At 45.2% G+C, this 12,219-nt stretch overlaps 1 protein-coding gene across 4 annotated transcripts in view; it reads left to right on the top strand.

The window, feature by feature from the left end:
• Nucleotides 1–7,004: 7,004 nt before the first annotated feature.
• The window catches only part of WDR37 (WD repeat domain 37), a 77,624-nt gene continuing 72,409 nt past the window's right edge, over nucleotides 7,005–12,219 (top strand). The window contains exon 1 of one of the 4 annotated variants that reach the window (XM_030819368.1): nucleotides 7,005–7,457. The gene's annotated coding sequence lies outside the window, so the exon portion shown is untranslated. Of the gene's footprint in view, nucleotides 7,863–12,219 lie in introns of all 4 variants that reach the window. The other 3 variants (XM_003280239.4, XM_012499419.2, XM_030819369.1) reach the window with 3 other exon arrangements.

Genomic DNA, 12,219 nt, shown 5'->3' with positions numbered 1-12,219 from the left:
CCTGAGCCGTGAGCTCGGGTTCTGGCCGCCCCTAAGGGGGTCAACAGGCCCCACCCCCAGTTCCGCAGAGGCAGCGTCCCGCGACTGGGCGGTGCCCGAGACCACAGCAGCCGCCAGCCAATCACGCTTTGGATCCTGCCGTGCGAGCCCGAGGCGCTGCGAACGGTGCCTAACGTCAGACGTCCCGAGGCTCGCGTTCCGTGGAGCGGAGCCCTCCCCGTCGGAAGGCGCCCGGGCGCCAAGCCCGGTAGCCGGAAGCTCGGTGTCCCATGGGCGTGGCCTCCGCGTGGCTGGACCAATGGAAACGGAGGAAAGGCGGGACGTCACTGCTGACTGGCTGGTTGACAATCCCCCTGCGGAGTTCCGCCGCTGGGACTACAGCGTTTGGCTACACGGCGAGGTCTTGTCTGTCTAGAACGGTGGCCGTTTTGCGGTGTCTGCGAGCGGGACCAAGGCGGAGCAGAGCCGCGGGGCGGGTGGGGCGCTCCACGCTATGTTGGGGAGTGTTCGCTTTCGGGGTACATGACAGGACGTTCTAAATGTTGTTTTTTTTTTTTTTGAGACAGTTTCGCTCTTGTTGCTCAGGTTGGAGTGCAATGGTGCAGTCTCCGCTCACAGCAACCTCCGCCGCCCGGGTTCAGGCGATTGTCCCGTCTCAGCCTCCCAAGTAGCTGGAACTACAGGCATGCGCCACCACGCCCGGCTAATTTTGTATTTTTAGTAGAGACGGGTTTCCCCATGTTGGTCAGGCTGGTCTGGAACTCCTGACCCTAAGAAGTGATCCACTGGACTCAGCTTACCTAAGTGCTGGTATTCCGGGTGTGAGCCACCGCGCCTAGCCCTCTAAACTTTTAAATAATCGTGAAATGTACGCGCAGCTGAAGCGAATTCAGCTGTTTCCTCTATATTTTGTGTGGAATTTAAAATACTGAACGTGTGAGATGAAACTGGTGTGCACCAGTTCTCAAACTTCTTGGTCTCAGGACGCTTGCACACTCTTAAAATGTACTGAGGACCCCCAAAAGCTTTTGCTCACTGTTGTTTACTACTGCTATTTACTAACGTAGAAATTAAACATATTTAAATATTCACTTAACACATGACACTAACATAAGTTACATTTTTATTAAAAATCTTTTCCAGACAAAAAACAGACTTTGATTTTGTTTTATATGTTGGCAAATCTCTTTCATGACTAGCTTCACACAGTGAAAATCTGGCCTCCCGCATGCGCAGCAAGTCGTCACTGCTGTCAGTGCGTTCTTGGGAATTACGACTTTAAGTGAAACAACGTATAGCAAAACCAATTTTACCAGAGGCTAAAAAATAAAGATTAAGTTCCTAAAGCATACTTCTGGCCAAGGAAAAAAAAATTTCTAAGCTTCTAAAGGCCAAAGTATTCTAATATTAAACATTGAAATAAGTGTGAGCTATCCATACATTTGAGAAAGATTAATAAAAAACAAGATAATTAATTATTCCAGTTCTGGGTAATGTGTAGCTGAAGCCTGTTTCAGTAGCTCAGGGCACAAAGAGGGAACCAGCCCTGGACAGGACGCCATTCCATCACAGGGCCACTCACACACCCACACTCAGACTGGGACAGTGAAGACACACCAGTACACCTCACGTGCACACCTTTGGGATGTGACAAGAACTGCAGTACCCAGAGAAAACCTATGCAGGTGTGGCAAGAACACGTAAACACCACAAAGACAGTGCCCCTGGCCGGGAGTCTTTTTCTCATCAACGTTACAAAGAAATGAATGAGCACCTGCTGTATGCAGTTTGAACATTGAGAAGTATTTTTTAATAGCCTTTTCAAATTATCTTGGTTATTCTTTTTCGATACTACTACCCCAAAACACGAGTGGTGGATTTTCCAATTACTATTTGCAATGTGAAACCACTTCAATGGACATTTTATACTTGTTACATTAAAACTCATTTTTGACTGTACCTCGAATGCTTATTTTCCTATGCGTGATGTTGAAATGTCATGCATTGGTCATTTGGAAAATATTGATTTACTGAATTAAACAGATCTTCCAAATGCTAAAACATTTCATTATTCAATATCTATCACATTGTTAATATCACTAGTAATCTCATCAGAAAAGTTTTTAAGTATTGGGAAGCTAAAGTATTGTAGCACTAGCTTCCACATAAAGTCACCAAGTTCTTGATGGTTTTAATTTTTTTTTTTAATTTGAATTTTTGCATGAAAATTCAAACATTATTGGCAACAAGCACTGAGAATTATGTTCCTTGAAGTGGCATGAACATATTTATTTTCACGAAAATATCTGCCAAATATCTAGGTTTGAATACCTCAGTTTATCTGTCAGTTCTTTCCAGTAAAAGTGGTATTTCATGAAAAAAGCAGCTAGTTAGTTCAGCTTACAACTCAAACGTTCCCCCAAGTTCTTTTCCTGGAGACAACAATCATAATTCAGTATGTAGCAGAAGTGCTTTATGTGTATTTCCCATTTTGTTATAGAGAATATTTGATGAGTACCAAATGGTCGAGATGATTAACGTTAATATCTTTTTACGGCTAACCATCAGCTGAGCCTTCAGTGAGTCATAATGTTTTTGCTGGTAGAGGGTTTTGCCTCAATGTTGATGGCTGTTGATCAAGGTGGTGCTTGAAAGTTGGGGTGGCTGTCGCAGTTTCTTAAAATAAGACAATAATGAAATTTGTCACATTGATTGACTCTTCATTAAAGATTTTTTTTAACCCACAGGAAAACTTTTTTTTTTTTTTTGAGACAGAGTCTCGCTCTTTTGCCCAGGCTGAAGTGCAGCAGTGTGATCTTGGCTCACTGTAACCTCCACCTCCTGGGTTCAAGCAATTCTCCTACCTCAGCCTCATGAGTAGCTGGCACTATGGGCGCATGCCACCATGCCCAGCTAATTTTTGTATTATTAGTAGAGCTGGGGTTTCACCATGTTGGCCAGGCTGGTCTCGAACTCCTGACCTTGTGATCTGCCCACCTTGGCCTCTCAAAGTGCTGGGATTATAGGCGTGAGCCACTGCACCCAGCCAGAAAAACTTTCAAAATTGGAGTCAATCCTCTCAAACCCTGCTGCTACTTCATAAACTAAGTCTATGGAGTATTCTAAATCCTTTGTTATCATTTCAACAGTGTTCACATCTTCACCAGGATTAGGATCCATCTCAAGAGACTACTTTCTTTGTTCATCCACAAGAAGCAACTGCTTATCCATTCATGTTTCATTATGCTAGTGCAGTGATTCAGTTACATCTTCAGGCAGCCATAGCCTTACAAAATGTATTTCTTAAATAATGAGACTTGAAAGTCAAAATGACTCCTTGATCTATGGGCTGCAGAAGGGATGTTGTGTTAGCAGGCATGAAATCAACATGAATCTCCTTGTATATATCCATCAGAGCTCTTGGGTGAACAGGAGCACTGTAAATCAGCAGTAATATTTTGAAAGAAAATCTTTTTTTTTTTTTTTGCTGAGCAGTAGGTCTCAACAGTGGGCTGAAAATATTTAGTAAGCCACACTGTGTAAGTAGATGTGCTGTCATCCAGGCTTTGTTGTTCTATCTACACAGCAGAGGCAGAGTAGAATTAGCATAACGCTTAAGGACTCTAGGATTTTTCAGAATGATAAATGAGCACTGGCTTCAACATAAAGTCATCAGCTGCACTAGCCCCCTAGCAAGGGTCAGCCTGTCCTTTGACGCTCTGAAGCCAGGCTTTGAGTTCTCCTCTCTAGCTATGACAGTCCTAGGTGGCATCCTTTCCCAAAGTAAGGTTGTTTCCACTCCAATGAAAACCTGTTGTTTAGCAAAGCCATCTTCATCAGTGATCTTAGGTAGATCTCCTAGATGACTTGCTGCTTTATCTTGCACTTTTTTTTTTTTGAGATGGAGTCTCACTCTGTTACCCAGGCTGGAGTGCAGTGGTGTGATCTTGGCTTACAGCAACCTCCACCTCCTGGGTTCAAGTGATCCTCCTGCCTTAGCCTCCTGAGTAGCTGGGACTATAGGCGTGTGCCACCACACCCAGCCAATTTTTGTATTTTTAGTGGAGGCAGGGTTTCACCATGTTGGCCAGGCTGGTCTTGAACCCCTGACCTCAAGTGGTCCATTTGCATTGGCCTCCCAAAGTGCTGAAATTACACGCATGAGCCACCATGCCTGGCCTATCTTGCACTTTTGTATTATACAGCTTCTTTCCTTCAACCTCATGAACCAACCTCTGATAACTTCAGATTTTTCTTCTGTAACTTCCTTACCTCTCTCAGCCTTCAGAGAACTGAAGACAGTTAGGGCCTTACTCTGGATTAGGCTTTGTTTAAGGGAATATTGTGGCTGGTTTAATCTATACAGACCACTCAGAGTTTCTCCACATCAGCAATAAAGCTGTTTTATTTCCTTATCATTTGTGTATTCACTGGAGGAGCACTTCAAATCTCCTTCAGGAACTTTTCCTTTGCATTCACAACTTGGCTGTTTCAACATGCCTTCCTCACTGTGCTTGATCATTAATCATCTCTAGTTTTGATTTAAAGTAAGAGATGTGCAACTCATTCTTTTATGAAACACTTAGTAGCCATTTTAGAGCTATTAATTGCCTGACTTTTTTTTTTTTTTTTTTGAGTCAGGGTCTTGCTTTGCTGCCCATGCTGAAGTGCAGTAGCATGATCACGGCTCACTGCAGCCGCGAACTCCTGGGCTCAAGCAATCCTCCTGCTTCAGTCTCCCAAGTAGCTGGGACTACAGGCATGAGCCACCACCATGCCTGGCCCCTAATTTCAGTATTGCCGTGTCTCAAGGATAGGGAGGTCTGAGCAGAAGGAGAGAGATAGGGAGGCAGCTGGTCAATGGAGTGGTTAGAACATACAAAACATTTATTGACTCAGTTTGCTGTCTTATATAGGGGTGGTTCATAGTGCCTCCCAAACAATTATGACAGTAATATCAAAGATCACTAATCACAGATCACCATAACTGATTTAATAATGGAAACATTTGAAACATTCCAAGAATTACCAAAATGTGACACAGAGACATGAAGTGAGCACATACTGTTAGAAAAATGGTGCTGAAGACTTGCTCCATGCAGGGCTGCCACAAATCTCCACTTTGTAAGAAACATGATAACTGTGAAGTGCAATAAAGTGATACACACGAAAACAGTTGTGCCTGTTATATGACACATACACACACATATATATATATAAAACTTGAGAATTTATGAAGCAACATGTCAAACAGCTTATAACACTATAGTGTACTAACTATCCAAGCGTTTGAGACACAGTTAAAATAATCGGTAAGGAGGACAATGACAGAATACCTAGTAAATCTTAATTCCCTATCAAACCATGCTCAAAAATGAGCCTTAGTAAATTCAGCATTGTTGCCCTGTCAGGGACAAAGTACATGTATTTTGCATAGATGGACATGTGACAAAATAGAAATTGGTTTTCTGAGACAGGATTCCCCACAGCTTCTACAGGAGGGAGAATGTAATTGGACACCAGGATTGCAATCATAACCTTTTATAATTTCGGCTAGTTTTGTGTCTTTTAAAAAAATTACATTGGATAGTTATTTCGGGATACGGTGTGTTTTGGGTTAAATTGTGTCCCCTTCAAATTCATGTGTTAAAGACCTCACTTCCAGTATTTCACCGTGTGACCTTATTTGGAAACAGGGTTGTTGTGGACATGATTAGTTAACATGAGGTCATATTAGAGTAGCGCCTACCGTACTCCAATATGACTGATGTCCTCATAAAAAGAACGCTGTGTGCAGACAGACATGGACGTGGAAAACGTCATGTGAAGACTGGCGGGGGTATGCTGCCACAAGCCAAGGAATGCCCAGACGCTGAGATGCATTAACAGGCTCCCATGACAGCTCTCAGAAGGAACCAACCCTGCCAATACCTTGATTTGGGACTTCAGTCAAACCTCTGACAATAAATTTGTTTAAGCTGCCTAGTTTGCAGTATTTTGTTCCTGCAGCCCTAGCACATCAACAGTGAAAAGAACATGGGTTCTGATGTCAGCCTTTAGTTTTTGCCCTGCTGCACGATTATTTTTGACTTTTGACGAGTAATTTCCATTCTCATGCTTAAAATTCAATTAGAATAACTTCTACTTTATTGGATTCTTTTGGGGATTAAATTAGTTACAAAAGATGTAAGACGACTGACCCTCAAAAAATGATTTCTTTCCCTTGTTTTGTGACATGTCATGCACTCAGTTCTTTTCAGTGACTTTTGTGGAATCCTAAATATATCAACTTAAAAAATTACATTAACGATATTCTTGGTGTTACCTGACTGGTGCAGTGCTGCAAAATAAAACCACCTGTTAGAATGTGGGTTAATTAGATGGGACACTGCGATTTACAAAGCTATTTGCTGCCATACCCAGCAGAATGTCTTTGCATACCACGTACTAAATAAAATTATGTTACTTAAATGTCACAACCTCTAAAAGTTTAAAAAATGACTCCTCTAAAAAGTCAAATATTTTTTCCTTGGCGTTCCTGTTACAGAATTGTTTTTAGTGATAAAGTTTTATTAATATACTTAATGCAGAAATCACTTTTTTTTCGTAGTCTGGATCCCCTAAATAGAATGCTAAATTTGTTTCTTGTGCAACAAACAAGTTACCACTTCTGACTCTTCATCTTGAGCTTCCTTTTTTTTTTTCTTTTTTTTTTTTTTTTTTGAGACGGAGTCTCGCTCTGTCCCAGGCTGGAGTGCAGAGGCGGGATCTCCGCTCACTGCAACCTCCGCCTCCCAGGTTCAAGCGATTCTCCTGCCTCAGCCTTCCGAGTAGCAAGGGTTACAGGCGCGCGCAGCCACGCCCGGCTAGTTTTTGTATTTTTAGTAGAGACAGGGTTTCACCATGTTGGCCAGGCTGGTCTCGAACACCTGATCTCGTGATACGTCGGCCTCGGCCTCCCAAAGTGTTGAGATTACAGGCGTGAGCCACCGCGCCTGGCCTTGAGCTTCATTTTTAAAGGAAGGAGCAGGAATGTCAACCTACACAGAAAAAAAATGCTTTCACACTCTTGATTTACTCTAGGTGGGCTTCAAATGCGCGGTTAGAGCTTTCTGCAGAGCGTTGAGACGGCTGTTTACGTAAAGACCATCATGCGGCGTTTCCAACCTAGATTCTAAGAAAAAGGCGGCCCAAGTCCCACCTTTCGCAGGGAACAGCTGATTCTGTTTTTCCTTCCCAGCCAATGGTGATCAAAAGCTTCAGGACGCGGGTGAGTCACTGCGGAGGAGCCGAACACTGACCGCGCCGTCCCCGCCAGGCTCCCGCGCGGCCGGCAGCGCGGCCCTGAGCGCAGGCGGCCCCGGGTCTCAGGCCTCAGGCCGACCCCGCCCCAGGCTCGCTGCCCTCCCGCCCCGGCTGCCGGGCTGCGGGGCAGATGGACTCGGAGCGCCCCGCCGGTGAGTAGCTACGACCCCCGAGGCCACCTCCCGCGAACCGCTCAGCGGCAGCAGTAGGCGACCAAGGGTGGGGGCGTTGGCCCAGCAGCCGAAAGGGGTCTTTAGCGCGCCCGGACCCCTCGGGGCTGCGGGGCGGAAGCCGGAGCGTGACTTCCGGCGCCGCCGGGTATGGGGCGGAGGTGTGGGGCGGCTTCCGGCGGCCCCAGAGGCGCGGGACTGGGGCGGGACTTCCGGCGTCGCCGGAAGTGTATTAGCGGTAGGTCGGAGTTGTGGGGTCGCGTCAGTGCGGAGACAGCGGTGTCCTGCGCGTCGTCGGGTCAGTACTGGGGGCCGCGTCGTAGGGACTCACTGGCGGTGCGCGACCCGGGCTGGCTCCGGGGGTGGCGGGCGCAGCTGCTGTGACAGGTGAGTGCCGCCATCTTCCTACCTGTCGGGCTCTGAGTCCTTCCCCGGATGCCCAGAACAGGAGTCGGGACACTGCAGGGCTCAAGGGGGTGCAGGGACAGTCGGGGCATAGTGGCGGATGGGGTGCAGGTGGGCTTGGAATGCGGAAGGTCCTTGGTGGTGCAGGAGGGATCGGGTCCCAGGAGGGCCGGTGGCGGTGCAGGAAGGGCCGTGGTGCAGAATGGTTCAGGGTGCAAGGGAAGTCGGGGCGCCGGAGTAGACCGTGGCGGTGCCAGAGGGACCAGGGTGCCGGAGGAATCGGGGCCCGGGGCGGTGCAGAAGAGGTCGGAGTCCAGGAAGAGTCGGGGCGCTGGAGGGCCCGGGGCGGCGCTGGAGGGGTTGGGGGCAGAAGGGTTCGGCCCGGGGTCTCTCCCCGCCCGCTTTGCTTCGGCCTGGGCATCCCGGGGAAGTGCGTCTCCAGGGAAGCACTTGGGAGGCCCTTCAGAGAGGAGGATGGCCTTCCTTCTATCCAAAGAGTGGGGATGGTCGGCTTCAAGAAGGGTGGTGAGTGCGGAGTGACGGATGCTGAAGTGATTAACAACAGCGCCATGATACTGTTCCCCTTTTGAAGATTTCCTTTTCCTTCCCTTCCCCCTGAAAGCAGCCACCGCTGGAGGGAAACATTTTAAGACAGCTGTTCACCGGAATAACACAAGAGCAACAATAATAATGTACTCATTTACTAAACAAAGTTGAATAAATACATTTTTCCAGGTTGTGAGCGAAAATAGCTTAAGGTCTGCCAGGTTTTTAGAGATTTTGTCATTTAACTTAAACGGTAAAACATTCGTCCCTTGAAGCGGATACCATTATAGAAAAGTGTTAATTGCTTGGAAGTTTCATTTATTGAAGTTCAAGTGTTTTTCTCTTAAATTCAGTATGTTGGCCTGTGAGTTATGGTCATAAAAGTATTGCAGGAATTATTTACCTCTGAATGAGAAAGCTCAAGATAGTTATATCTCCAGGATCTTTCTTCCTCTTCTGAACTTCCCCCAACCCCAGCACACACACACACTGTTCTGGTTACTTTCCTGATCAAATTCGAGTCTTTCAGAATAGCTTTCGATATATCCCAGGAGTTGAACACGGTAGCTAAATATGAACTGACCAATGTGGAACAAATGGAGTGATCTGTTATCCCCTGGGTTTGGACGCTGCCTTTCTATTAATACTGCTCACAGAAGACAGAGCAGGGACTCGTGTACACTGGCCACGTCTCATAACAGCAGTGTGACCTTGGGCAAGGCCTTCCTAAGTCCCCACTTCCTGTCTTTAACATAGTGTTCGTATCAGCTTCATTTTGTTATTGGGAAGGTTACGTTATGTAATATATGCCAGCCATTCTTGCAAAGCGGTGTATGGAGATCTTGAGTGAGTGTGTTTCCCTCCTCCTCTTTTTGGGTAGCTATGTTAGACTGTTCACTTTGGGCATTTGCCCTGAACTAAAATCCGTAAGTCCCTTTCCCCGAGGTGAAACTAAGATAGAGTTTTCATATTTATCTTGTCTTATTTTTTCAGGGAAAAGATTTTACATCTATTGAATTTCATCCTTGGTTTAAAGTTGTTCTTTTAACTACTGAGATCTTTTGAAAATCTTGATGGCTATTTATCTGATTAATGGTATTTCCTAATTTATTGTCATTCACAGAATTGATGGTGTGTGTATTCCAAGCCTTCGTTTCGTCAGTGACAAAACATTTTAAGCAGGTTAATACTGATGACAGATTTCTAAGGTTGCCTGTAGAGACCATTCTCTTCCTCGATATTGCTCAGAAGTTGAATTTGGTGTCTCAGACCACTAGGAATTCGTCTAACAGTGTTATTATGATAAAATGTTACTACAAACTTGATTAAACTTCTGGTGGAAATTCCATCACATTTTATTCAATTTTCAATTTATTTCTCCAATTTATTTTTAATGCCACATGAACATTATATTCCTTAACCATTCTTTTGCATGTGATTAACATTTGTGAAATTAACCATTTAAGCAAGTGTTTTTGCTTTGATGAAAGAAAAATGTTTAAAGTCCTACTGGATATGAAACTGAAAGTAATGTTTTGTGTTTTTTGTTTCAAATGAAAGTGTAAATTAAGAATTTGTTGGCAGGGGGTGGTGGTTCACACCTCTAATCCCAGCACTTTGGGAAGCCGAGGTGGGCGGATTACCTGAGGTCAGCAGTTCAAGACCACCCTGGCCAGCATGGTGAAGTCCTGTCTCTACTAAAAATACAAAAATCAGCTGGGCATGGTGGCGGGCACTTGTAATCCCAGCTACTCAGGAGGCTGAGGCAGGAGAATCACTTGAACTCAGGAGGCAGAGGTTGCTGTGAGCCGAGATCACGCCACTGCCCTCTAGCCTGGGGGGACAGAGCGAGATTCTGTCTCAAAAAGAAAAGAATTTGTTGTATTGCTGTTTAAAGCTACTTTGGTTATGTTATCTGCCTTCCTCAAATGATACACACTTAGGAGAATGATAATTTCTATAGCTACAAATTAATTAATATTGGAAATATTGAAAAGAGTCTGGCCAGGCGCAGTGGCTCATGCCTGTAATCCCAGCACTTTGGGAGGCCGAGTCAGGTGGATCACGAGGTCAGGAGTTCGAGACTAGCCTGGCCAAGATGGTGAAACCCCGTCTCTACTGAAAATACAAAAAATTAGCCAGGCGTGATGGTGGGCGCGTAACCCCAACTACTCGGGAGGCTGAGGCAGAGAATTGGTTGAACCCAGGAGGTGGAGGTTGCAGTGGGTCGAGATCGCACCATTGCACTCCATCCTGGGCGACAGAGCGAGACTCTGTCTCAAAAAAAAAAGAAAAAAAAATATAGTAAAGAATCTTTTGAGAAACGGCAGAAAGCTAAGTGTTCATTGATGCTGTTTAATATTACAGCATTTCTGTCACCCGGGCTGGAGTGCAGCAGCATGATCTCAGCTCACTACACCCTCCACCTCCCAGGGTGGAGCAATTCTCATGTCTCAGCCTCTGGGGTAGTTGGGAGGCGTGCACCATCACGCCCAGCTGATTTTTGTATTTTAGTAGAGATGGGGTTTCACCATGTTGTCCAGGCTGGTCTTAAACTCCTGACCTCAGGTGATCCGCCTGCCTGGGCCTCGCAAAAGGCTGGAATTACGGGTGTAATCCATGGTGGGATTGAGCCACCATGCCTGGCCCAATATTACAGCATTTCTAAAGATGAGGAATTTAGCTGCTAACACAAAGTGTGTTTATGGGTTTCATTAATTAGTCGAACGTTTGGCCAGTGCCTGCTGTGTGTAGAGCACTGTGCTGCATCAAATTTGTGTGCCTATTGTTTCTGACTGCTTACAAACAGTAGAGGTATATTTTTTTTTTTTTTTTTTTTTTGGCGAGTTTGTCTGTCGCCAGGCTGATGCAGTGCCAATCTCGCTCACTGCAGCTCCGCCCCGTTCACGCCATTCCCCTCAGCCTCTCCGGTACTGGACTACAGCCCCCCCCCCCCGGCTAATTTTTTTTATTTTAGTAGACGGGTTTCACCGTGGTCTCGATTCCTGACCTCGTGATCCGCCCCTCGCCTCCAAGTGCTGGATACAAGCTGAGCCACCGCCCGCCTATAGTAGAGGTATATTACGTACATGGCAACATATACTAAGGGCAGATGAATTGGGCAGACTGTAAATGAGTCAGGAGTTCAGAAGGAGAGTTTATTCTGTTAAATCTCCATGGTAGGATAAAGAGATTGAATTTTTAGAGGGGACTATTTATAGTTTCTTGAAAATAATGTTTTATTGAAAACCAGAAGGACATTTAATCTCCATAAGCCTTCTTTTTAATATGGTAATCTGTCCAATAATATTGGGTAAATGTGAATATTTTGAAGGAAAATAATTATGTTTTGGATCTCAGGTTTCTCTTTGCTTGTATTTAGGTAAAACAGTGCACAGAGGTTAAAGAAGGTTGTATTTGGAGTGAAGAAGTTTGTTTTTTCTCTTTACAGTTCTATAATCAGTTTATTAGTGTTTAGTCTGTTAAATACAATCGGGCGCCACATAACAAATGATGTTTTGGTCAACAACAGATCTCATGTAAGATGGTGGTCCCATAAGATTGTCATATTCTATTTTTACTGTACCTTTTCTATGTGTAGATATGTTTAGATACACAAATAGATACCATTGTGTTACAGTTGCCTGCAGTGTTCAGTACAGTAACATGCTGTGCAGGGTTGTAGGCTAGGAGCAGCAGGCTTGGCCATCTAGCCTAGGCGTGGAGTAGGCTGTGCACCTAGCTTTGTGTAAGTGTACTCTGTGATGTTCCCACAGTGATGAAATCACCTAAT

Source organism: Nomascus leucogenys, chromosome 9 (assembly GCF_006542625.1).
Source record: "Nomascus leucogenys isolate Asia chromosome 9, Asia_NLE_v1, whole genome shotgun sequence".
NCBI lineage: Eukaryota > Metazoa > Chordata > Mammalia > Primates > Hylobatidae > Nomascus > Nomascus leucogenys.
The sequence above is the reverse complement of the archived record's forward strand: the minus strand, read 5'-3'. Positions and strand labels throughout refer to the sequence as shown.